The sequence below is a fragment of the Loxodonta africana genome, chromosome 14, assembly GCF_030014295.1.
Source record: "Loxodonta africana isolate mLoxAfr1 chromosome 14, mLoxAfr1.hap2, whole genome shotgun sequence".
NCBI lineage: Eukaryota > Metazoa > Chordata > Mammalia > Proboscidea > Elephantidae > Loxodonta > Loxodonta africana.
This window is the reverse complement of record NC_087355.1, coordinates 719141-746210: the sequence shown is the minus strand read 5'-3', so window position 1 is coordinate 746210 and position 27070 is coordinate 719141. Positions and strand designations below refer to the sequence as shown.

Genomic DNA, 27070 nt, shown 5'->3' with positions numbered 1-27070 from the left:
TGGCAATGGATTCTGGTTAAGTTTCCTTAAGACATTGTGAAGGTTAAATTAAGCAAATTCTGTCGACGCTGTGGCCCTTAAATGGTGCTGTAACATTTCCAATTTTCCTCTCTCCCATATCATTTTAAATTGAATAACATAGTCCAAAAACCGCCAATAAATGACGGTGTCTATGTCTTTATTTTATATGAGGTTACGTATCTTTGTTCCTGGAATAGTGGTTTGAGATTCTGAAAGATAGTTGTTTGGATAGCAGAACATTTGATGAAACTGGACATAATGAATTAAAATCAATGTCTAGTAGTAACTAGACCGGGGTAGAGCTACACTTCCCATTCCACATTTATAAAAGAGTCAGTTGTTTTTAGGCGCCATAGGAGTTGATTTTGACTCACAGCGATCCTATGTACGACAGAAGGAAACACTGCCTGGTCCTGTGCCACCCTCACAATTGTTGCTATGTTTGAGCCCATTATTGTAGCCACTGTGTTAATCCATCTCTACGAGGGTCTTCCTCTTTTTCATTGACTCTCCACCTTAACAAGCATAATGTCCTTCTCCAGGAGCTGGTTCCTCCTGATGATATGTCCAAAGTACATTAAGTGAAATCTTGCCATCATTGCTTCCAAGGAGCATTCCAACTGTACTTCTTCCAAGGCAGATTTGTTCATTCTTCTGACATTCCATGGTGTATCCAATATTCTTTACCAGCACCATAATTCAAAGGAGTTAATTCTTCTTTGGCCTTCCTTATTTGTTGTTCAGTTTTCACATGCAAGGAGTCAGAGGAGACATAAATGCAAAGCTCTCTTTCAGCTAGCTAATGTTTCATGAATCAATTCTTTTGATTCACTCTCTACTACAACAATATTATAATGAATCCTGATTAAGAAACAGAAGTTCATCCTACTAACGTTTTTTTTTTTTTTTACTAACATATAGGAAGCTCCTTTTCTATTCTGAATTATTTCGTGTATACTCTGTTCAGTTAATGTTTTGGAATAAATTGTATTTCTTTGAAATACTACCTGTGTACGTGTATATTATAAATATGACATGATTCTGTCCTTAAATTTTCATTAAAATCAGTATGATCTTAATTGTGAATGTGTGGTTGCAAATGTGAACAACATAAAATATATAACACTCCTTTTATTATGTAGTAAAGAACAGAGATCCTCTTCCTCATTTGTTTCCATTAACTAAAAATTCTTTCAATGCCAAATAAGAGAAACCTTAACTAACTACTGATGGAGTAAATACTTGTTTTTTGTCCCCATCTGACAAGAATCATGGGTGTTAGCATTTGGTGGTTTTGTTCCAGTGGTCAAATCCACCAAGAAACCGTGTTTTATCTACCCACTGTATTCCCCTTCACCATCTTTAGAGTGGTGACTTTCACCTTAGGCTCATCACCTCATGGTCACAGGGGGCTACAACAGATCCAAACATCATATCAATGTTCAAGACAGGATAAAAAAGGAAGAGGAATAAATGACACCAGCTATGTCTGCCCCCTTTTATCAAGATAAGAGGAAAATCCCCAGAAACATTCAGTGGACCAGTGTTCTCTGCTCAGTTCTCCCAAACTCAGTCCCAGGACAGCTCCTGGTCGGCGGGGGGCGGGGGGGGGGTGCGGTAGGGTGGGACCAAGAGGGAAATGGGTCGAGTATGTACCTCTTCTAGCCTTTATAGTTGAAAGTACTGTAGAAAGAAGATTACAAATACTTTTTGGATCAGTCAGCCAACTATATCACATTGCTTATTGCTGATAACATATTAATCCTAAAGGAAATACATGGATAGCCAATACCCTCTATGATTTTTTGTGAGATAATCAAAGTCCTTGAGGATTCATACATGCAAACACACACATTCACTCACACACACAAAGATGGAAAAGAATTTAGTCAGTTATTTGATGTTCCTCAGCTAATATTTCACACATTTTCTGATGTTTTACTCATTTAGCTGCAAAAGTAAAGACATTTTCCCCCCTTAGAGTCATATATTTAAGCCATAGAGATCTGTTTATAGTAGATGAGAAACACTTGCAAGTTGAAAAAAATAGAATATTTTCTCTCACAAAAGTGTGAGTTAGGAAAAGCTAAAGACTGTCTGCTGCATTGAGAAGACTGGCCAAAGCTTGTAGATGAATTCAAAGCCAGACAGAAAAGAATAGCAGAAAGGAAATTTCTGGAAAATGAGCTGAAGACTGATCAGAGGCTACAGAGTCTGACTGCCCCAGGCATGGTGTCATTTCTTTTCATAGCAGCTGATGTTTCTGCATCCTTAGATGTACTTTTTAGTGCTAGCATGTTGCTTTCTGCATTTTTTTTTTTCCCATGTACACCAAAATGTGAATGTCAGACATGCGGGTATAAACTGAAAATGTGTTAGAAAGGGTGAAATCGAATAACTGCAGAGCCAGTAATTTAAATCAAAATAAAAGCAAGAGCAAGTTTTGTGCATTATACCTGTATGCAGATTTTGGCAATCTTTTTTTTTTTTTTTTTCCTTTTACTATATTAGTTTATTTTCTCATGTTGTGTCAGGAAGCCTTTCAATACAATAGCCTGCCTTCTCACTCAGAAACTTCACTAAACATTAAATGTGCTCTTTAAGCATTTTTTGATGTTGGAAAATATTAGTCAATTCTTATTTGTCAAAAAATGCAATCATCTGCTTTCATTTTAGCTGAATGATGCAGACGTAATCTAATTGTATGGTTTTACTGGGCACAATGCCACCCTTGATGGAATTGGCTCTGCCGGCCCAGCCTCCCACCACCCTCTTGGGCCTCATGCCTTTTCCTTCTTCCAGGCTAGGGCATCCCTGTTCTTCAAGACCCAGCAGTCTCAAAGCTATTGCACAGGGCCATCATCACCCTGACATACTGGGCCCTCCTGCTCCCCTGTGCCTGGGGCTGGGATCAGGCCTCTGTGGCAGGAGCTGACTGTGCTGGAACCAACAGGTTCCCAAATGTCATAATAGCTCAATTGGAATGTGGGGTAATTAATCCCATGGGTCATACTTTGTCCAGTTAAAGTCAAGAGACAAGAAGCCAGCTTGCTCTTCCTCAGTAGTGTGGAAAAGCAGCCATCACATGAGGCCCTGTAGACATGCCTTACTTGACCAAACAACCAACAGTGCTTTCTTGAGAAGCTGTTACCAGCTCAGCCACTAAGAGGGCAAGTTCACCAGCTTTTATTTGCTTTTGACTGTTCTGCTTCTTATCCCTTTACTTTTTACTCTTGCTTCCCTGGAATTGAACATCCTCCCCCAATAAAGGTGTAATGTGTGTGATTTTGCCCCATGCTCTCTTTCTAAGAAACCAGGACTAAAGGTGTTCCTTTTACCTCTAGAAATTCTTTACAAGGTACTGAGCATTCCACAGGTGATACATTCTAATTTAATTAATAGCAGGCGTAGTGTGGAATAGTAGGTGTAAATGAACGTGCTAGTAGCTGGAGGATCTTTTAAAAAATTATAGAAAAATTCTTGTGAGTCCAGAGTTGCTCACATGAATATATTTTAGAATACCAATCATTCTAACATGGCACATAAAAGCTCAGGACACCTGACTACATAGCACAGGTGGCCCAAGCCACCTGAGGATTTAGTCTGAATTTTTCTGTATACACACAATGCATTTCCTTCAGTTAGAAATCTGACCAATTATAGGGCAATAGTAAGGCCTGTTTTCTTCGCCTATGACTAAAACCCCCAAATAGAAAATACTTTTCATCATTTCTTGAGACACAGTGACCACACTGTAACAGCCTACCCATCCCTGTAGCCATTTTTCTCCTGCCTATTTATACCTTCTAGAGCATTCTCCATCCAAAAAGAGAAAATAGGTAAACTCATTGGTGTTGAGTCGAACTCATAAAGACTGTCATGTGAGACAGAGTAAAACTGCAGAGTAGGGTTTTCTGGGCTGTAATCTTTATGGAAGCAGATTACCAGGCCGTTTTCCATAGTCCTGCTGGGTGAGTTCAAACTGTCAAATTTTAGGTTAGTAGTTGAGCACAAAACATTTGTGCCACCTAGTGACGTATAATATCCACCAGTTACCTCTATTATTATCGTCATCCACAAGGCTTAGAATTGTCTGTTACATCTTTGTTCTCTCAACCATACCAGATGATGCTTGAGGAAAGGAAGTCTGTTTATTCATTTTTGTATCCTTGGCACACACTTGATGTCTGACATAGAGTCGTTTCTGATTTTTGGTGAATTAATGACAAAATGGGTTGGTTCTGACAAACAAATATAGACATTTGTGAATGTCGTGGCCTACTTTCTAATTGCTGATTCACAAATAACACACACACACACACAAATCAAAAACAAACAATTTGCTGTCCAGTCTGTTTCGACTCATGTGTTTCAGAGTAGAACTACACTTTGTAAGTCTGTTTCAGTCCCATGTGTTTCAGAGTAGAGCTACACTTTGTAAGGTTTGCATGGTTGTGACCACTCTAAAGCAGGTCACCAGACCTTTCTTCTGAGGCACCTCTGCATAGGATTGAACTGCCAAACTTTTGGTTTGCAGCTTAGTGCTTAATTGTTCCTGCCACTCAGGAACTCCTCGCACATATACACATAGATAGATAGATAGATAGATAGATAGATAGATAGATAGATAGATAGATAGATAGATAGATAGATAGATAGATAGATAGATGATAGATAGATAGATGATAGATAGATAGATAGATAGATAGATAGATAGATAGATAGATAGATAGATAGATAGATAGATAGATAGATAGATACAGAAAATCTTAAAGGTGACAACTAAGACAGATAAATTGAACAATTATTTTATTAGGAAAAATAAGTTTTAGGAAAGGTCCTTCGTATATAATACCTAAGCATTTTGAAGCATTAATTTACTCCCCAGGGATATGTTCTGAAAAGTATCGTGCCTAATATTTTATGCACATACACGGGGAAAATCCAAGGCAGAAAGAACATAGAAGCTATATCCGTGAAATACGCTGGTGGAAAGTATCAGCTGAAATGTGGGCTCTCGTGGTAAAAGTCGCTTTCTCATTGGTCACACGGTAAGGGCAGAGTTGTGTCGCTATTTGCAGATCGGCTGTGTGCCATGATGTGCCCACACGACAACATTATTTGTCCTTTGGTGGATTTATATCTACAGAATAAAGATCTCTCTAGATCCTCACACATGTTAAATAATATTAACCACAAATCTCTAAGGAAATTGGAGGACTACGGCCTGCTTCCCTATGCATGATTTGTTTGATTAAATCTTTAGAACAGTTTTTCATGAGAAAGTATATCTCTTTAGCAAAGTCCTACAACATCCATTCTGAGTAAACACCCTCCACTCATCAAATTGAATTGGATAGAGGCTTTGCAATTAAAAAGTAAATGGAATTACAACACAATGGGTTAAAATGAAAGGTCTTACATATACTGCAAAAATTTAATTGGAAATAAATCTATCCTAAAAGATATTTAAAGTAAGAGGAGGGCAATTTTTAAAAGAAATATTTGACTATCCTACTTCTTTAATTTCAGGAAAGCAATTGATGATGCTAAAAGTTAGTATGTAAAATTCCGGGTTTGTAAAAATATGGAGCCATATTTAAAGTATAAGAGTATTTCTCCTACACCGAACTTTACTTTTTAACAAATTAATTCCAAATAATTCTTTAGTAGAGTCAGTTGAGTAACTACCCTTATCCCAGTTAAAAGGTGCTACAATTATTAAGTTTCCTTTAAGGCACTTGTCTCATTTACATTCCATTAAATGAATTTCAAAGAAAAAGGACATTTATCATTTTCTCCAGAATTTAGCCAAGGTCAATATTACCCCTTCAAATACAGTCCAGCTCATCACATCTCAGCAGGTGTCCCATGTTGAGAGCAGTATAACCTGCAAATATTGAGTATTTTATAAAATAGAATCATCTTTTCAGTTCTTGAGTATAAGAACTGCTATCTGAAAAATATTTTCTAATATATGTATCCAATTTTTTAAACAGTCCTCAAACTTTAAATTCAAAACTCCAGAGGAAAGTTTCTAATGAAATGTTGTGTACTGTGGAGTCTATTCAGACTCAAAGGGATCCAGTAGTACAGAGTAGAACTACCCCATACCATTTCCTAGGTTGTAAAAAAAAAAAAAAATTAGGAAGCGATCTCCAGGTCTTCTCTCTAACAGAGTTACCGGTGGATTGAAACTGTCGACCTTTTATGTAGCAGCCTAGCATGTAAGCATTGTGCTACCAGGGCTCCTTCTAATGAAAAAAAAAAAAAATAGATATTGAAATTATCCTAGACTGACAAATAAGATAAGAGCATATTTTTACAAGTACTAGAACTTAAACATATCGGTTTCTTAAAATGTAAGCCTGCATCAATACCAGAAATTCCTACAAGAAAAAAAAAATTAATCTAATGGAATAAAATAAAGAGAAAGAATAACAGGTGACAATGTTTGATAAAATAGGACTAATCTTGTTTCTAATATTTAACTTGATTATTTTCAGTAATGAGTGGAGCAATTTTAAAAACACATTTATTTTCTATTCCATTTCATCCAAAATTTGAAGATTCTTTGTATGTTGTTGTCGTTTTTAGGAGCCATCAAGTCGGTTCCAGCTCATAGTGTACAACAGATTTTTTGTCTTTTCAAGTAACCAATGTTTGTTGTTGATTCTATTGTTTTTCTGTTCTTTATTTCATTTATTTCTGTTCTTACCTTTATTATTTACTTTCTTCTGGTGGCTGTGGGGTTCTTTTGCTGTACTCCTTCTATTTGTTCAAATTGTAGGGCTTTTATTTTGGCCTGTTCTTCTTTTGGAGTGATGTGTTGTCATTCTTATTTGATTTGAGGAATTTTATTTCCTCTTTGATTACTTCTGTCACTCAGTTGTTTTAATCAAAGTGTTATTAAGTTTCCTTTTTTTTTGCTCTTCCTGTTACAGATTTTTACCTTTATGGTATTGTGATCAGAGAGAATGTTTTATATTATTCAGTGTTTTGGATTTTATTAAGGGTCGCTTTGTGGCCTAAAATGTGGTATATCCTGTACAAAGGTCCATGTGCTTTGGAAAAGAATTTATACTTTGCGGCTGTTGGGTGGAGTGTTCTATATATGCTTGTGAGGTCAAGTTGGTTGATTTTGGCCTTTATATCTTCTGTATCTTTGTTGAATTTCTTTCTAGATGTTCTGTCCATTATTGCAAGTTGTGTGTTGAGGTCTCCTACTATTATTGTGAACTTCCTATATCTCTTTTCAGTGATGTTAGACTTTGTTTTATGCATATCGGAGCCCTGTCATTGGGTGTCTAGATATTTATTAAGGTTAAACTTCTTGGTGGACTGTCCCTTAAATCATTACGTCATGTTTCTGCTTGTCTTTTATGGTTGATTTTGCCTTAATGTCTATTTTATGAGATTAAGATTGCCACTTCTACTCTTTTTTGGTTACTGATGCTTGATATATTTTATCTATCCTTTGATTTTTTTTTTCTTTAAGTGAAATTTACAGTTCAAGTTAGTTTCTCATATAAAAATTTATACACACACTGTTATATGACCCAAGTTGCCCTCCCTATACTGGGACAACACACTCCTTCTTTTCACCCCAGATTTCCCATGTCCATTCAACAAGCTCCTTTTCACCTCTGCCTTCTCATCTTGCCTCCAGATAGGAGCTGCCCATTTAGTCTCACTTGAGCTAAGAAGCGCACTCTTCATGAGTATCATTTTATGTCTTATAGTCCAGTCTAATCTTTGTCTCAAGACTTGGCTTTGGGAATGGTTTTAGTTTTGGGCTAACAGAGAGTCCAGGGACCATGTCTTCCAGGGTCCCTTCGGTATTAGTCAGACCCTTAAGTCTGGTCTTTTTACTAGAATTTTAGTTCTGCACTGCACATTTCTTCTGCTCCATGAGGGACTCTCTGTTATATTCCCTGTCAGGGCAGTCATTGGTGGTAACCAGGCACCATCTAGTTCTGGTCTCAGGCTGATGGAGTCTCTGGTCTATGTGGCTCTTTCAGTCTCTTGAGCTAGTATTTCCCCTGTGTCTTTTGTGTTCCTCATTCTCCTTCATTCCAGGTGGGTTGGGGCCAGCTGATGCATCTTAGATGGCTGCTTGCTAGTTTTTAAGACCCCAGAGGCCATCACCAAAGTGGGATGTAGAACATTTTCTTAATAAACTTTGTTATGCCAGTTGACCTAGATGTCCCCTGAAACCATGGTCCCCAAACCCCTGCCCCTGTGACTCTGTCCCTCAAAGTATGTGATTGTATTCAGGAAACTTCTTAAATTTTTGGTTTAGTCTAATTGTGCTGACCTTCCCTATATTGTGTGCTATCCTTCCTTTTGCCTATGATGATACTTGTCTACCATCAAAGAATGTTTTCTTCTGTGTTTAAACCTTTTCTTCAGTTCTTATAATCGTGATCTCATTATGCTTTTGTATAATCTTCTTAAATTCATCTTTTGCTTTGTCTGTGACTTCCTTTGCTTGTTCTGTGTTTGGCCTGATATCCTTCCTGATCTCTTGAAGAGCTCTGTATATTAATCTTTTGAATTCTACTCCTGTAATTCCAAGAAGTTTTCTTCCTTCGGAAGATTTCTCAAATCTTTGTTTTGGGTGCTTGCTGAAGCTATCATGGTCTGCCTCTTTATGTAATTTTATATTGACTGTTGTCTCCAAGCTATCAATAAGTTACTATATTTATTTTGTGTTTGCTTACTAGGTCCTAGCTTCTTGTTTTGTTTGTTTTGATATACCCAGATAGGCTGCTTATGTGAACTAATTTAATTATTGGTGCCTTTGGAGCTCTCATGTCCTGTCACCAGGTGATTAGAGCTGTTACTAGGTATGGGGGCCCAGGAGTCCATTTACTTTTCTTGTATGGATTCAGCTCAGGCGTCCAGGTAGTTGGTTACCAAGTGTGTGATGCAGGATCTCATCTATAGTCCAGATAGGAAGGGGTGATTAGAGTAGGCACAGGTATCTGACTACAGTAGGAGGTCATGCTCTGAGCAAGGCAGGGGCCTGATCGCGTCCCCTGAATGACTGGAAGGAGAGCGTGTCCCTGCTCCCTAGGTGGATGTGTTTTGCAGCCAGACTATGGATACCCAATGCTGTTGACTGTATGGACTCGGAAGCACCATTTATTCTTGTTCCCCTGTCGTGGGTGGCTATGTGGTGTGGGTAAGCCATGAATCCTCAGACCCCTCATGTGGATATATTAGGGCCCTGCTTAATAGGCAGAGCAGTGCCAAATGTCGTGAATCTGCCACTCCACCTTATAGCTAATACAGTTGAAAATAGGCTTCAGGTATATACCCTGTTGTAGTGTGCTAATGAGGAGCTATGCTATTGAAATGGGCCCATACAGGTCAATGCAGGGGTGAAAGACATTCAAAATCTGTGGACCCCTGATTCCTGCGCCTAGGCAATGGAGCTGTGCCCACCCTGAGTTCCCAGCTTAGGGAAGCTGGAAAATTATTTTTTTCCTGTTTGTTAATTTGTTCCCTCTCCAAGACCAGGAGAATGACTCTGTACACATGATGGGTCCCACTTCCAGCCCAGAGGATGTGGCAATCACTGAAGAAGGCCAGGATCTGGTGCAGGGGTAGGGGGCGGGCATAGGTAAATGGAAGAGAAGGTCTTCCCAAAGGGGGTGTTCTTTGATCCATGCAGTAGGTTAGATGCATGTACATATCTTGCCAATTGAGTGCTACTTCTTGCTGGTTCTGACTTGTCTTAGTTACCAAGTGCTGCTGTAAAAGAAATACCACAAATGGAAGGAAATTTATTTCCTCACAGTGAATTAGGCTAAAAGTCCAGTTTCAGGGTGTTGGCTTCAGGGGAAGGCTTTCTCTCTCTTTTGGCTCCAGAGGAAGGCCCTTATCCTCAGTCTTCCCCTGGTCAAAGAGTTTCTCAGGCGCAGGGGCCCTGGGTCAAAAGGACACGCTGTGCTCCTGGTGCTGCTTTCTTGGCGGTATGAGGTCCCGAACTCTCTGTGCGCTTCCCTTTCCTTTTATCTCTTGAGAGGTAAAAGGTGGTACAGGCCACACCCTGGGGAAACTCCCTTTACATTGGATCAGGAAGGTGACCTCAGTAAGGGTGGTGTTACAATCCCACTGTAATCCTTTCAACATAAAATTACAATCACAAAATGAAGGACAACCACAGAATACTGAGAATTATGGCCTAACAAAGTTATACACATACCTTTGGGGGAACATAATTCAATCCATGACAAAGATTGAGCATTCTCTCTGCTACTTGTTCTGTCCCAGTGTGGAAAATGTACCCCAAGCACCACTGCTTGACTCACTGCGCATGTCAGCCAGTCTTCAGGGTGTTGATTCTAGCAGAGTCAGGTCTGGCAACTCCTTGATGCTTCTGAACCATCTCTCCATTCCCCTGCTGCTCAATCTGATTGCTGAACTTTGCATTTGACGTTCAGGGCTCCTAGACTGTCATATATAACGGATTCCCTTGATTTTTCAAGTCTTAGTTTTAAGAGGAAACACAGAAAGTGTCTGACTACTCAGCCATCTTGGCCCCACCTCTCAATTTTTAATGTATTTATGTCTTTGTGTCTTAGGTGTGCCTGGTAGATAGCATATTTATGGGTCGTGCTTTTTTATCCATTCTGCTACTCTCTAGCTCTTACAGGTTCATTTAAGCCATTTGCATTTAGTGCGATTATTGATAGGCATAAGTTTATTGCTGTCATATTGTGCTTATTTTGTGGTGCGAAGGTTTTCTTCGTTTCTTTTACTTTCCTGTGCTCAGTTTCTTTTGTTGTCAGATTTTATTTTGTTTCATTATTATGGATTTTGTGTTTACTGAGACTTTCTGTTTTTCTTCTTTTTTATTCTGATGAGTAGGCTTATAAACTTTCTTTGTGGTTACCTTGTAATTTAATCTTATCTTCCTAAATTTATATGAGCTTCTATTACTTGATATTGCTTTGAATTCTTCTCCGTTTGAAAGTTCTATACAAACACTGGCTATTCTCCATTTTATTGTTTTGATGTTGATATCATTTGCAGGTGGATGTCTCTGTTTCCCTGTTATAAGACTTTTAGCTTCGTTTTATTATCGAGAGCTCATTACCTAGGTTGGTATCTGGCTGATGCTGTCCTGTGTCCTATACTCTGGTTGTTTTCTCATGTTGTTGGTTCTCTAACCAAAGGACTCCCTTTAATATTACTTCTTGGATGCTCAGCTTTTCATCTTTCATAATATTTGGGAAGTTTTATGCCAGCAAATCTTAAACAATCTTCTCTACATTTTGGACTTTCTTCCCCTGTTCTGGAACTCAGATCACACGCAAATTTTTGCTCTTGATTTCGTCCCACAAAACTCTTCGGTTTTCTTCATTTTTCTTCCTTCTTTTCTCTGATTTTTCTTCCTTCTTTTCCCTGATTTTTCTTCAGATGAAGTGGCATCCATGGATTTGTCTTCAATCTGCCTGAATCTGTCTCCCATCGTTTCAAATTTCCTCCTAAAACCTTCTAATGAGTTGTCCATTTCTGATTTTGCTGTCTATCTTTTGTATTTGTAGTTGCTGTTTTTGTAGGATATCTAATAGGTTATTGATTTCGAAGCATTGTTTTGTATTTTTTGTGTTATTTTTCTGAATTCTTCTTTTGCTTTGTGTGTGTTTTTGGCTCTTTTCATTGGTTTTGTCTATGTTTTCCATGATTTTGCCTATTTCTTCCTTGGCTTTGTCTGTGTTTTCCTTGATCTCTTTCCTAATCTCATTTCTTCCTTGGCTTTGTCTGTGTTTTCCTTGATCTCTTTCCTAATCTCATGGTAAGCCCTAAATATTAGTCTTTTGAATTCCATATCACATAGTTCCACTGGCTTTTCTTTTCCCAGAAGGTCATCTGATTCTTTATTTTGGTCATTTGATGGAGCCATGTTGTCCTAATTTTTTCTATGTTTTGATATTGCCTGCTATGTGTGAGACATTAAAGTATTACTTTTATTTTTTATTGATGGATTGTATATGTATTGGTTTCATCCAGCTTCTTTGTTTTCATCTGGCAGGGGAAAAGGCAATGTGTGCTTTGCTGCTACTTCATCTGTGGACACAATTGTCCGAGTGGTCAGGGCAGCAGCAGGCAGAGTGAACCCACTTTACTGTACATTGCTTTGCCATAGTGGCTGAGGGCGAATTGGGCAGGTGCTGCCTGTCGTTTGTTGTTGGTCCAACAGTGTTGGGGCATTCACAGCTCCTCATCAAATAGGAAGGGGTGTCAGACAGGGAGTAGCACGGACTTATTTCACTCCGTTCAGCAGCTGATACAGTGATGGTGGAGAGGGGAAGTGTGGACCCCGTGTGCCAGTGTACCTGAGCCAGGGATGCTCTAGCTGTGGTGGCAATGGCAAGGGCTGGTGGGAAGGGGGTTTGCTGTACAAGGCTAGGTAGTGGGAACAAACAAAAGAAAAGTGATAGAAAGGAAAAAAGTGGGTAGCCAGTGGGTGGGGGCAGGGCAGACTTGGGGGCTAGCAGGAAGCAGGCATGCAAGGCTAGATGGGAGGTACAAAATTGTGGACCAGTGGGTCTCTAGCTGCAGTAGTGCAGTATGGTCTGGCAAAAAGGAGGGAGGGGAGGTAGCTTATAAGGCTAGGTGGGAGGGAAAGAAGAACATGACTAAATAAAATAAAAAATTGCACAGTGGGAGCTGGCAGGTGGAGGTGGGTGGAATCCTGGGCAGTGGCAGCCCCGTAGGCCTTTATTTGTAGTGGTGCAGCGAGGCTTGGTGGGAAGGTTAGATGTGGTGTACAGGGCTAGATGAGGGGGAAAAAGAAAAGGTAGAAGGTGAAAGGAAACCCTGGTTCTGTATTGATTAAGAGCTATGGCTGCTAACCAAAAGATTGGCAGTTCGAATCCATGAGGCACTCCTTGGAAACCCTATGGGGCAGTTCTACTCTGTTCTATAGGGTCACTATGAGTTGGAATCAACTCGACGTCAACTGGTTTGGTTTTTAGAAAATGGAAAAAAAGAAGAAAAAAATGGTGTGGAGGGAACTTTTGGGTGGTGGTAGGACAGACCCTGGGTGGTGGTGGACCGGTGCCTCTGTAGCCAAGGCAGTATAGTGTGGCCCAGTAGAAAAGGGTGGAAGTGGGTTATGGGGCTTGGTAGGAGGGGGAATGAACAGGAAGAGATGGGAAAAGTGACATGTCAGGAGCCAGCGAGTGGGGGTGGGGCAGACCCAAGCTGGTGGGCCAGTGTCTCTTTAGCCAAGGTGGTATAGCATAGCTCAGCAGGAAGGGGTAGAAGTAGAGTATGGGGCTAGGTGGGAGGGAGAAAGAAAAAGAAGCGGGGGGGAATGGCATGACCCGAGTGGCAGATACGAGCAGAGTGGACCCAAGCTGGTGGCAGGCCAGTGTCTCTCTAGCCAAGGCAGCATGGCATGGTCCAGTGGGAAGGGGTAGAGGTGAGGTATGGGTTAGCTGGTAGGGAGAAAGAAAAGGAAGAAAGGGAAAAAATAATAATAACAAGAAAAATACCATGGCTGGAGCCAGCAGGTGGGGGAGGGTCAGACCCAGGCTGGTGGCAGGTCAGTGTCTCTATAGCCAAGGTCGTGCGGCATGGACTGGAGGCAAGGGTTAGAGGTGACATATGGCCTAGATTGGTGGGAAAAAGAAAAGGAAGAAAGGAGAAAAAAATGTTGAGGTCAGAGCTGGCAGGTGGGGACAGGGCAGACCTGGGCTAGCAGTGGGCAAGTGTCTCTCTAGCCAATGAGATGCAGCATATCTGAGTTGGAAAGGGTAGAGATGAGATACAGGCTAGGTGGAAGGGGAGGAAGAAAGAAAAAGAAGAAAAGGAAAAAAAGTGGCTTGGACCCAGGCTGGCAGCAGGGTGGTGTCTCTCTAACCAAGGCAGCTCAGCGTGGCCTGTCAGGAGGGGTGAAGATGGTATATGGGGCAGAGGGGTGAGACATGGGAAAGCGTGTTTCCCTAGTTACCGGGTGCTCTCTCTCCCATTGGGAGCTCTGTGAAGTTGCTTTCCCAAACTGTCTGTCCAGGGTTGTTGATGGCTCTGCGCCAAGATGGTGATGCTATGCAGTGTTAGTTGGCAAGGAACTTCCGCTCCATATCTCTCCTCATTCACTGTTTTCTTTCAGTTACTTCTTTCATTCAGCATTTGATCTATTTCTTTATCCCTTCATTTGATTCTTAGGGTCCCAAGATTGATGCTTGTGTCTGTTTTACTTAGTTTTCCAGGTCTTTGCTGCTGAGGGGTGGTATGATGCATCTGTCTAGGATACCATTTTGGCTCTGCCTCCAGGTGACCCATTTTAAATGGATGAATAGATGTTCCTCAGTTTTGATAAGTCATAGTATGATCAAAGAATTTTTATTTGACACATAAATTATCTTAAAAATACCATTAATGTAATTGTTGGCCAGTGAATTTCTTGGTATATTAATCAGTGACAACATTGCTTATTATATCTTAATATAAACTTCTAGAAAAAGAATCAAAGAAAATGAACATTCATTAGTCCCTTAAATCAATATGACTTCTTGCAAAATGATAAAGGTGTGTGTGTACTAATATGCTGTTCGAGATTTGTCATGTCACTGAATAGGCTCACACTACTGTTTTAATGTTCTCCTCTCAGATAATGAGCAATAGCTGATTTTTCATAATTTTATGAGCTCTTCTTTTAAGAAGATGCACTTGCTCAGAACATCATTCCCAGGTTTACAGTTTGGGGGTTTGTGGTACTCTGTGCATCAGGCATGGTGTAGGTGCTGCAGCTGTGCCAGGAAGGTCAGGCCTGGACTGGGCCCTCCTGCAGCTGAGCAGCTAGAGCAGAGAGAAGGCATTTCTGAGGAAGCTTTTTTACATAGTGGAGATATAATCACCTTTGTAATATTTTCCTAAAATTTGTTTATGGGGGCTTTTTTAGCATTCCATTTTAATATTTTTATGGAGTACATGCATTAATTTTTCCTTTGAAATGTCCCTCTTCACATTTGAATAGTCCATTCTAAGCCCTAACGCACTTGCTTTTAAAATAGGCATGATGATGCGGAAGGAAATACAATGTGGAGATAAGAGTTAGCACCATGAGTGTCTCTTATACCTTGTGGGATGGACTCTTGAGTGATGACACTGCATGACCTGTCCTACTCCAACCTGTGCCCACACTTCAAATTTTAAAAGTGTGAAGGAAGTGAGCCGAGGCTCTGACTTCTGTGATGTGAATGCTGATCTTCTAAGTCCTTGAAGGTCTTTGAGGTCCCAAGTCTGGATACTTCTTCATGGGGGAACAGCTTACACTCTGGTGTCCTTGGTTCCAGAAATATACTCTGTGCCATCTGTATGCAGGTCCAGCAGTGAAGTGATGTGAGCCTTAGTGAGCCCACCAAAACTGGGTCTGCATTTGTTTTCTATATTCTTCAATTGCACAGTCTTTCAGGTCTGACCCAGTGGACTGTTACTTTCTAGAAAGTATTTCTAAATCAAGGGATCAGGTAAATATTCATATATATATATATATATATATATATATATATATATATATTTACTTTCTTCTAGTTAATACTTCTTTATTAAGCATTTTTTTAAATATAATATACACTGGAAATATGCACATCACGAGGGGGTGGTGTTTAGGAAGTGCACGGACCCATGCACTCAGCACCTGCATGGGGGAGCCTTATGCTGTCTGCTCCTGACTCCTCCTTCTGCCTGATCCCGGGCACTAACCAGTCCCCACCAAGATAACTGCCACCCTGACTTCTATAACTACATGGTAGTTTTCTCTGGTTATAAATTTTATAATTGGAATTATCATGCACTTTTGTGCCAGACTCCCTTCACTCCACTCTTTTTTTGTGAAGTTAATGTATGTTGTTGGGAACAGTTTTCATATCTTCTCTCTGCAGGTCCACAAGTATGACTTCGAGGTCAATAGACACATAGGTAACAGAGGTAGAGAGTGTCCCCCTGTAGCTCCTTCCCTTCTGGGATTCCCTCGTCTCATCTGAGTTACTGGTTTACCAGCTTCACCTTTCTGGTTATCCAGGCAGAAAGTTCAGGGTTTTAGGATATGCATTCAAGTCCTTGGGACTGTATGTAGCCCAAGGCTAAGAAGCCCTTGAAAGCAGAAGCTTGCTTGCTTGCAATCCCTATCAGTCTGCTACTTCTGTTCACTCTCTAGCAACTTCAGGTAATTGCTGCTTGTATTGTTCCAGGTTTTTATAGTTGGGTTTCCATGTGGGGCTGTGGAAGTTGGGGGAGGGGAGGAAGGCATAGGGTTATACAGTAGGTTAGACCATAATACCAGGCACCAGAAATATGGCAATTATGCTCATGTTTAAATATTTATTTGGAAATAGTTGAATCCTTACAGGAAAATTACATAAAGAAAAACATAAAACACTTACATACCACCTACTATAACATTGCATCTTCACCCTCCAGTATAGGATTTGGTCTAGGATTAAGTTTTGCATTTAGTTGTGAGGTTTCTTTAGTCTTCTTTAATATGAAATATTTCCACAGCTCTTCTTTGTCTTTTATGACATTAATGTTTTTGAAGAATACTGCTCCCATCCATTTCTTCAATTGGATGCCCCATTTGAGATTTGCCACATGTTTCATCATGAATAGATTCAGGTTACACATTCCAGGCTTGAATACCACATAAGTGATTCTGTGTCTCCAGGTATCACATGTGGAGACACACAATGTCCATCTGCCATCTAACTCATGTCAATCTTGAACATATGGTCAAGGTGTTGCCCAATTTCTCCATTGTGCAATTCCTGTTTTAGTGATTGATTTTTCCTTTGCAACTAGCAAACTGTAGGAAGACAATATGAAACAATCCAGATACCCTACCCTTCATCAAAATTTTCACCTAAATTCTGTGTCTGTTGATGATCCTGGCTAGAACCAGTCTTTACAATGAAGTTTGCAAAATGATGATTTTCTAACTCTAGCACTTCTGCCTCCTATGTAAGTTAGTACTTGGATTTCTAAGGAAAGCAAGAATCTTCCCTTCATTCTTTCTATCTCCTGCCTATCTATCTACCTACCTACCTACCTACCCACCCACCCACCCACCCACCCATCATCCATCTATCTATCTATCTATCTATCTATCTATCTATCTATCTATCTATCTATCTATCTATCTATCTGTCTATCTGTCTGTCTGTCTGTCTGTCTATCTGTCTGTCTATCTGTCTATCATCTATCTACCTATCATCTATCTTTCTATCATCCATCAATCATCTATTATTTATCTTATTTATTTGTATATTTATCATCTATCTCTATCATCAGTATACTAGTTTTCTATTGCTGCATGACAAATTACCATAAACTTAGAGTCTTAAACATCACCATTTGTTGGCTTACAGTTTTGTAGGTCAACAGACGGGCATGTCATATCTGGATTCTCTACTAAATGGTGTAAGAGGCAGAATTCATTATATGAGTTCTTGTCTGGAAGGTCTACAGGAAAAATCAGCTTCCATGATCATACAAGTTGTTAGCAGAATTCAATTCCTTGTGGATGTAGGACTGAGGTCCCTGTTTTCTTGCTGGCCACTCTTAACTCTTACAGGTCATTCACATTAATTGCCACTTGGCCCCTCAGTCTCCAAAGCCAGGAACAGAGAATATTCCTCACTTTGAAGCCCTCCTGCTTTTATCTCTTTTACCAAGAAGAGCACCATCCTTTGAAGGGCTCACCTGATTAGGTAAGGCAAGAAGAGGATAATCTTCATTTCTTAAATTCAGCTGTGCCATATAACGTAATCAGAGGAGTGACTATCCTATTGCATTCAAGTCCTCCACCTGACTCTCAAAAGGAGGAGATTATGAAAGGGTTTGTGTCATTTGGGTTCATCTTGGAATTCTGCCTATCCAAGTCAGTATGAACATTCTGTTTCTTTCTGATTCCTCGAGTAAGTACTCGTTGTCTCTGAGTCAATTTTATCTCATAGAGACCCTATGTGTTACAGAGTAGAACAGCTCCATTGGATTTTCTTGGCTGTAACCTTTTTTTTTTTTTTAATAATTTTTATTGAGCTTTAAGTGAACGTTTACAAATCAAGTCAGTCTGTCACATATAAGCTTATATACACCTTACTCCATACTCCCACTTACTCTCCCCCTAATGAGTCAGCCCTTCCAGTCTCTCCTTTCGTGACAACTTTGCCAGTTTCTAACCCTCTCTACCCTCCTATCTCCCCTCCAGACAGGAAATGCCAACACAGTCTCAAGTGTCCACCTGATACAAGTAGCTCACTCTTCATCACCAACTCTTTCCAACCCATTGTCCAGTCCCTTCCATGTCTGATGAGTTGTCTTCGGGAATGGTTCCTGTCCTGGGCAAACAGAAGGTTTGGGGACCATGACCGCCGGGATTCCTCTAGGCTCAGTCAGACCATTAAGTCTGGTCTTTTTATGAGAATTTGGGGTCTGCATCCCACTGTTCTCCTGCTCCCTCAGGGGTTCTCTGTTTTGCTCCCTGTCAGGGCAGCCATCGGTTGTGGCTGGGCACCATCTAGTTCTTCTGGTCTCAGGATGATGTCTCTGGTTCATGTGACCCTTTCTGTCTCTTGGGCTCATAGTTATTGTGTGACCTTGGTGTTCTTCATTCTCCTTTGATCCAGGTGGGTTGAGACCAATTGATGCATCTTAGATGGCCGCTTGTCAGCATTTAAGACCCCAGACACCACATTTCAAAGTGGGATGCAGAATGTTTTCATAATAGAATTATTTTGCCAATTGACTTAGAAGTCCCCTTAAGCCATAGTCCCCAAGCCCCCGCCCTTGCTCCGCTGACCTTTGAAGCATTCAGTTTATCCCGGAAACTTCTTTGCTTTTGGTCCAGTCCATTTGAGCTGACCTTCCATGTATTGAGTATTGTCCTTCCCTTCACCTAAAGTAGTTCTTATCTACTAACTAATCAGTAAATAACCCTGTGCTACCCTCCCTCGCCCCCTCGTAACCACAAAAGTATGTGTTCTTCTCAGTTTATACTATTTCTCAAGATCTTATAATAGTGGTCTTATACAGTATTTGTCCTTTTGCCTCTGACTAGTTTCACTCAGCATAATGCCTTCCAGGTTCCTTCATGTTCTGAAATGTTTCACAGATTCGTCACTGTTCTTTATCGATGCGTAGTATTCCATTGTGTGAATATACCACAATTTATTTAACCATTCATCCGTTGATGGACATCTTGGTTGCTTCCAGCTTTTTGCTATTGTAAACAGAGCTGCAATAAACATGGGTGTGCATATATCTGTTCGTGTGAAGGCTCTTATTTCTCTAAGGTATATTCCGAGGAGTGGGATTCTGGGTTGTCTGGTAGTTCTATTTCTAACTTTTTAAGAAAACGCCAGTTAGATTTCCAAAGTGATTGTACCATTTTACCTTCCCACCAACAGTGTATAAGAGTTCCAATCTCTCCACAGCCTCTCCAACATTTATTATTTTGTGTTTTTTGGATTAATGCCAGCCTTGTTGGAGTGAGATGGAATCTCATCGTAGTTTTAATTTGCATTTCTCTAATGGCTAATGATCGAGAGCATTTTCTCATGTATCTGTTAGCTGCCTGAATATCTTCTTTAGTGAAGTGTGTGTTCATATCCTTTGCCCACTTCTTGATTGGGTTGTTTGTCTTTTTGTGGTTGAGTTTTAACAGAATCATATAGATTTTAGAGATCTGGCGCTGGTTGGAGATGTCATACCTGAAAATTCTTTCCCAGTCTGTAGGTGGTCTTTTTACTCTTTTGGTGAAGTCTTTAGATGAGCATAGGTGTATGATTTTTAGGAGCTCCCAGTTATCTGGTTTCTCTTTGTCATTTTTGGTAATACTTTGTATTCTATTTATGCCTTGAATTAGGGCTCCTAAGGTTGTCCCTATTTTATCTTCCATCATCTTTATCGTTTTAGTCTTTATGTTTAGGTCTTTGATCCACTTGGAGTTAGTTTTTGTGCATGGTGTGAGGTATGGGTCCTGTTTCATTTTTTTGCAAATGGATATCCACTTATGCCAGCACCATTTGTTAAAAAGACTATATTTTCCCCAATTCACTGACACTGGGCCTTTGTCAAATATCAGCTGCTCATATGTGGATGGATTTATATCTGGGTTCTCAATTCTGTTCCATTGTTCTATGTGCCTGTTGTTGTACCAGTATCAGGCTGTTTTGACTACTGTGGCTGTATAATAGGTTCTGAAATCAGGTAGAGTGAGGCCTCCCACTTTCTTCTTCTTTTTCAGTAATGCTTTACTTATCCGAGGCTTCTTTTCCTTCCATATGAAGTTGGTGATTTGTTTCTCCATCACATTAAAAAATGTCCTTGGAATATGGATCGGAAGTGCATTGTATGTATACATGGCTTTTGGTAGAACAGACATTTTTACTATGTTAAGCCTTCCTATCCATGAGCAAGGTATGTTTTTCCACTTAAGCAGGTCCTTTTTAGTTTCTTGCAATAGTACTTTGTAGTTTTCTTTGTATAGGTCTTTTACATCTTCGGTAAGATTTATTCCTAAGTATTTTATCTTCTTGGGGGCTACTGTGAATGGTATTGATTTGGTGATTTCCTCTTCAATGTTCTATTTGTGGATGTAGAGGAATCCAAGTGATTTTTGTATGTTTATCTTATACCCTGAGACTCTGCCAAACTCTTTTATTAGTTTCAGTAGTTTTCTGGAGGATTCCTTAGGGTTTTCTGGGTATAAGATCATGTCATCTGCAAATAGAGATAATTTTACTTCCTCCTTGCCAATCCGGATGCCCTTTATTTCTTTGTCTAGCCTAATTGCTCTGGCTAGGACCTCTAGCACAATGTTGAATAAGAGTGGTGATAAAGGGCATCCTTCTCTGGTTCCCGTTCTTAAGGGAAATGCTTTCAGGCTCTCTCCATTTAGAATGATGCTGGCTGTTGGCTTTGTATAGATGCCCTTTACTATGATGAGGAATTTTCCTTCACTTCCTATTTTGCTGAGAGTTTTTATCATGAGTTGGTGTTGGACTTTGTCAAATGCCTTTTCTGCATCAATTGATAAGATCATGTGGTTTTTGTCTTTTGTTTTATTTATATGGTGGATTACATTATTGCTTTTTCTAATATTAAACCAGCCTTGCATACCTGGTATAAATCCCACTTAGTCGTGGTGGATTATTTTTTTGATATGTTGTTGAGTTCTATTGGCTAGAATTTTGTTGAGGATTTTTGCATCTATGTTCATGAGGGATATAGGTCTGTAATTTTCTTTTTTTCTGCTGTCTTTACCTGGTTTTGATATCAGGGATATGGTGGCTTCATAGAATGAGTTAGGTAGTATTCCGTCATTTTCTATGCTTTGAAATACCTTTAGTAGTAGTGGTGTTAACTCTTCTCTGAAAGTTTGGTAGACTCTGCTGTAAAGCCATCCGGGCCAGGGTTTTTTTTTGTGTTGGGAGTTTTTTGATTACCGTTTCAATCTCTTCTTTTGTTATGGGTCTATTTAGTTGTTCTACTTCTGATTGTGTTAGTTTAGGTAGGTAATGTTTTTCTAGGAATTCATCCATTTCTTCTAGGTTTGAAAATTTGTTAGAGTACAATTTTTCGTAATAATCTGATATGATTCTTTTAATTTCAGTTGGGTCTGTTGTGATGTGGCCCATCTCATTTCTTATTCGGGTTATTTGTTTCCTTTTCTGTATTTCTTTAGTCAGTCTGGCCAATGGTTTATCAATTTTGTTAATTTTTTCAAAGAACCAGCTCCTGGCTATATTAATTCTTTCAATTGTTTTTCTGTTCTCTAATTCATTTAGTTCAGCTCTAATTTTTATTATTTGTTTTCTTCTGGTGCCTGATGGATTCTTTTGTTGCTCACTTTCTATTTGTTCAAGTTGTAGGGACAGTTCTCTGCTTTTGGCTCTTTCTTCTTTTTGTATGTTTGCATTTATCGATATAAATTGACCTCTGAGCACTGCTTTTGCTGTTTCCCAGAGGTTTTGTTAGGAAGTTGTTTTCATTCTCGTTGCATTCTATGAATTTCTTTATTCCCTCCTTAATGTCTTCTATAACCCAGTCTTTTTTCAGGAGGGTATTGTTCAGTTTCCAAGTATTTGATTTCTTTTCCCTAATTTTTTTGTTATTGATTTCCACTTTTATGGCCTTATGGTCTGAGAAGATGCTTCGTAATATTTCGATGTTTTGGATTCTGCAAAGGTTTGTTTTATGACCTACTATGTGGTCTATTCTGGAGAATGTTCCCTGTGCGCTAGAAAAAAAAGTATACTTTGCAGCAGTTGGGTGGAGTGTTCTGTATAAGTCAATGAGGTCAAGTTGGTTGATTGTAGCAATTAGGTCTTCCATGTCTCTATTGAGCTTCTTATTGGATGTCCTGTCCTTCTCCGAAAGTGGTGTTTTAAAGTCTCCTAGTATAACTGCGAAGGTGTCTATCTCACTTTTCAGTTCTGTTAAAGTTTGTTTTATGTATCTTGCAGCCCTGTCATTGGGTGCATAAATATTTAATATGATTATGTCTTCCTGGTCAATTGTCCCTTTAATCATTATGTAGTGTCCTTCTTTATCCTTTGTGGTGGATTTAACTTTAAAGTCTATTTTGTGAGAAATTAATATTGCTATTCCTGCTCTTTTTTGCTTATTGTTTGCTTGATATATTTTTTTCCATCCTTTAAGTTTTAGTTTGTTTGTGTCTCTAAGTCTAAGGTGTGTCTCTTGTAGGCAGCATATAGATGGATCGTGTTTCTTTATCCAGTCTGAGACTCCTGTCTCTTTATTGGTGCGTTTAGTCCATTTACATTCAGCGTAATTATAGGTAAGTATGTGTTTAGTGCTGTCATTTTGATGCCTTTTTATGTGTGTTGTTGACAGTTTCATTTTTCCACTTACTTTTTTGTGCTGAGGCCTTTTTCTTTGTAAATTGTGTGTTCCTCATTTTCATAGTATTTGACTTTTTTTGCTGAGTCGTTATGTTTTTCTTGGTTTTTATTTTGAGTTATGGAGTTGTTATACCTCTTTGTGGTTACCTTAATATTTACCCCTATTAGTCTAAGTAAAAACCTAACTTGTATTGTCCTATATAGCCTTGTATCCCTCTCCATATGGCAGTTCTATGCCACCTGTATTTAGTCCCTCTTTTTGATGGTTTTGATCTTTTATATATTGACTTCAATGATTCCCTGTTTTGAGCATTTTTTTCTTTTTAAAATTAATCTTAATTTGTTTTTGTGATTTCCCTATTTGAGTTGATATCAGGATGTTCTGTTCTGTGAGCTTGTGTTGTGCTAGTATATAATATTATTGGTTTTCTGACCAATTTCCCTTAGTATTTCTTGTAGCTTTGATTTGATTTTTGCAAATTCTCTAAGCTTGTGTTTATCTGTAAATGTTTTAATTTCACCTTCATATTTTAGGGAAAGTTTTGCTGGATATATGATCCTTGGCTGGCAGTTTTTCTCCTTCAGTGCTCTATATATGTCATCCCATTGCCTTCTTGACTGCATGGTTTCTGCTGAGTAGTCTGAATTTATTTGTAGGAGACCTTTCATTTATCCCTGGCTGCTTTTCAAATTTTCTCTTTATCTTTGCTTTTGGCAAGTTTGATGATAATATGTGTTGGTGATTTTCTTTTTGGATCAATCTTAAATGGGGTTCGATGAGCATCTTGGATAGATATCCTTTCGTTTTTCATGATGTCAGGGAAGTTTTCTGCCAAAAGATCTTCAAGTATTCTCTCTGTGTTTTCTGTTATCTCTCCCTGTTCTGGGACTCCAATCAGACGCAAGTTATTCTTCTTGATAGAGTCCCACATGATTCTTAGGGTTTCTTCATTTTTTTTAATTATTTTATCTGATTTTTTTTCAGCTATCTAGGTATCAATTTCCTGATCCTCTAGATCCCCCACCCTGCATTCCAATTGCTCAAGTCTGCTCCTCTGACTTCCTATTGCGTTGTCAAATTCTGTAATTTTATTGTTAATCTTTTGGATTTCTGAATGTTGTCTCTCTATGGTTTTTTGCAACTTATTAATTTTTCCACTATGTTCTTGAATAATCTTTTTGAGTTCTTCAACTGCTAATATCAGTGTGTTCCTTGGCTTTTTCTGTAGATTGCCTTATGTCATTTCTGAGGTCATCCCTGATGTCTTGAAGCATTCTGTAAATTAGTTTTTTATATTCTGCATCTGGCAATTCCAGGATTGTATCTTCATTTGGGAAAGATTTTGATTCTTTAGTTTGGGGAGTTGTAGAAGCAATCATGGTCTGCTTCTTTATGTGGTTTGATATTGACTGCTGTCTCCGATCCATCTATAAGATATTGTAGTGATTTATTGTATATTTGCTCACTGAGTCTTATCTTGTTTTGTTTTCTCTCAGTATACGTAGATGGGCTACTAGATTGCTCTGTCTTGATTGTTGTAGCCCTTGAATCACTTATGTCCTATTATCAGCTGCTTTGGGCTGTTACCAGATATATAAACCTCACTATTCTTGAGTAGAATCTGATTTTGGGTCATCAAGTGTGTGGTGCAGACTTTCACCTATCCACCTAGAGGAGGAGTGGTGATAGTTGTGTGTACCAGATTCTAGTAGCATCAGGGTTCACACCCTGAGGAGGGCAGGATGCTGACAGACTTCCCCCAAGTGCCAGTGAGGTAGGTGTGTCTCTATTCCTAAAGCACTTTGGTGGGTGGGCTCTGCAGCTGTACCTTAGGCCCCCAATGCAAGTACCTCTGCAGATTGGTAGGTGGCACCCTTCTTAGACCCCTAAGGCAGGAGGCTATGTGGTCTGGGGGGAGCTTCAGCCCTCAGTTCCGTGTTGTGGGTCATTGAGGGCTCTGTTGAATACGCAGAGATATCAGACCTGAGAAACTTGTCTTTCCAGTAATCCACTAAAACAATTACAGTCAGATCCCTATCAGAAATGCCTTTGCATTGTAATACCCACCTTGTTTTCTGTAGGGATGAAAGCCCAAGACTGTGGATCACATATGCTTGCCTGGAGCTGGTTCTGTGTTTTTAGTCAATTAGGGATGGATTTTTGGTCCCTGGGTTTTTTTGTAGCTGCTTCTCTTAGGCCAGGAGAATGGGTTAGGAAAAGACCAAAAAAAAAAAAAAGAAAGAAAGAAAGACCGCAGGGCAGTTCACTCTCTGGCTCAGGAAATTCCAATGTTAATGAAGCTGCCTGGGAAGGAGAGGAGAGGGTTCAGATAAATAGCAGAGAGTAGCACCCCGGAATATAGACAAAGATAAGCTTGGGATGACTGTTTTATCTGAGATTCCCAAGGGGTGTGCATCGACTGTGTGCGCTGGCTGGGTAGAGATTGTCCCCGAGGGTCAGGCCCGTGTCCCCTGCTTGTGCTGTCTCAGAAGCCGCGGTTAGTTCCTCTGCTCCCAGTCCAAAGCCCAGCACCAAGGTTTCCCTGCTGGGACACTGCACTCCCGGCTCCAAAACCAGTCGCTGCTTCCTGGTGACTTCTCCTCCTGTCAACCACATCGCTGTGCTGCCTGCGTGCACTGGCTGGGCTTCCCCCGAGGTCAGTTCAGGGGACTAAGGCAGTGCCCTGTGTTTGCGCCATCTCAGGATGCCGTGCTCAGCTCCCCTGCGCCCAGTCCAAAGCCCAGTGCCAAGGTTTCCTGACTGGGACACTGGCTTCAGGCTCCGAAAACAGTCGCTGCTTCCCCGTGGTTGTTCGTTCTCAGTCTCTGTCACTCAGGTCAACTCTTTAGATATGTGTTTGATGGTCAGGGTTCGTGGATTGTCATGTATGTGATCAATTCACTTGTTTTTCTGAGTCTTTGTTGCAAGAGGGATCCAAGGTAGCTTCTACCTAGTAGCCATCTTGGCCCCGCCTCTCTTGGCTGTAATCTTTATGGAAGCAGGTCACCAGTCCTTTCTTCTGCAGTGCCATGAGGTGGTTTCAAACTCCCAACATTTAGGTCAGTAGTTGGGTGCAAACATTTTGTACCACCTAGGGACCTCTATAATTCCTTACTGTCCTCTAATTTACTTTGATGCTAAAATTGCCTCAGTTATAGACAGTGAAAGCCCATTTAAGCTGGATTCTGTGTCTTGTGACAAGACCCAGTCATTTTCTAGAAAGCATTTTTTCATCTTCTGGCAAAACAAGATTTTCCAGGCTCATTTTTATTCATCTTAACTCAGCATTGGACTCAGCCATTTCTCTGAGGAACAGATCTGAGAACTGGTTTTTGTCATTGCTTCTGGAATGTCTTTGCTTCTAGAATCTTTCTGTGGAGAAGGCTAGGAAATGTACACACACACACACACATTTCTATTTTAGAATTATGAATCTGAACCTATATATCTGACTCCAGTCCATCTCCACAGGGTTCTTTCTTGTCTTCCCCCATTCTCCAGGTCTTTGTTCCTTCTTCCATAGTGAGAACCTGCCTTCCATTAACAACAACACGTTTACTTACTTGTTCAATCCTTTAATACATTTGAAATACTTTCAGAAGTCCCTGCCCACATTATTGCAAAAGATAAAACAACTAAAAGTATTCAGCATTCATTTGCTCTTCTCCACCTCCCTACCCAAAACTGAGAGTATATAACTGAAGACTGTAGTCTATATTTTTCCTTCAATATTGTTATTTTATTCATTTGAAATACAGGTAGTTTCATTTGTTTTATTTTTAATTACTGCCCCCTCCATCTGCCCATCTTTGTTTACTGACTCTTATATTTTGAATTTACTGGAAACCATAACATGCTTCCAAAAGTCAAATTTATGAAAATAAGTATAAAAAAAACTGCCTCTTATATTGCTTCCATCATGTTTCTTCACCCCACTATTTCCAGATTTATTATTTCTGTTTTTTAAGTATGTGTGTATTTGTATTGGAATATGTATGTACATATACATAAAAAGGGAATATAGAACATCACACAGTGTATGTCTTTTTATGATTGACATGTTTCACTCAGAGTAATATCTTCACCTATATCCATATCGTAGCATGTATCAAGACTTCATTTATACCACTGTCTGAGTAGTATTCCTTTATATATATGTACC

The 27070-nt window shown here is 39.7% G+C and overlaps 1 protein-coding gene across 2 annotated transcripts in view; it reads left to right on the top strand.

The window, feature by feature from the left end:
- The window catches only part of SNTG1 (syntrophin gamma 1), a 564878-nt gene that overhangs the window by 304002 nt on the left and 233806 nt on the right, over positions 1–27070 (top strand). The gene's annotated exons all lie outside the window — the stretch shown is intronic.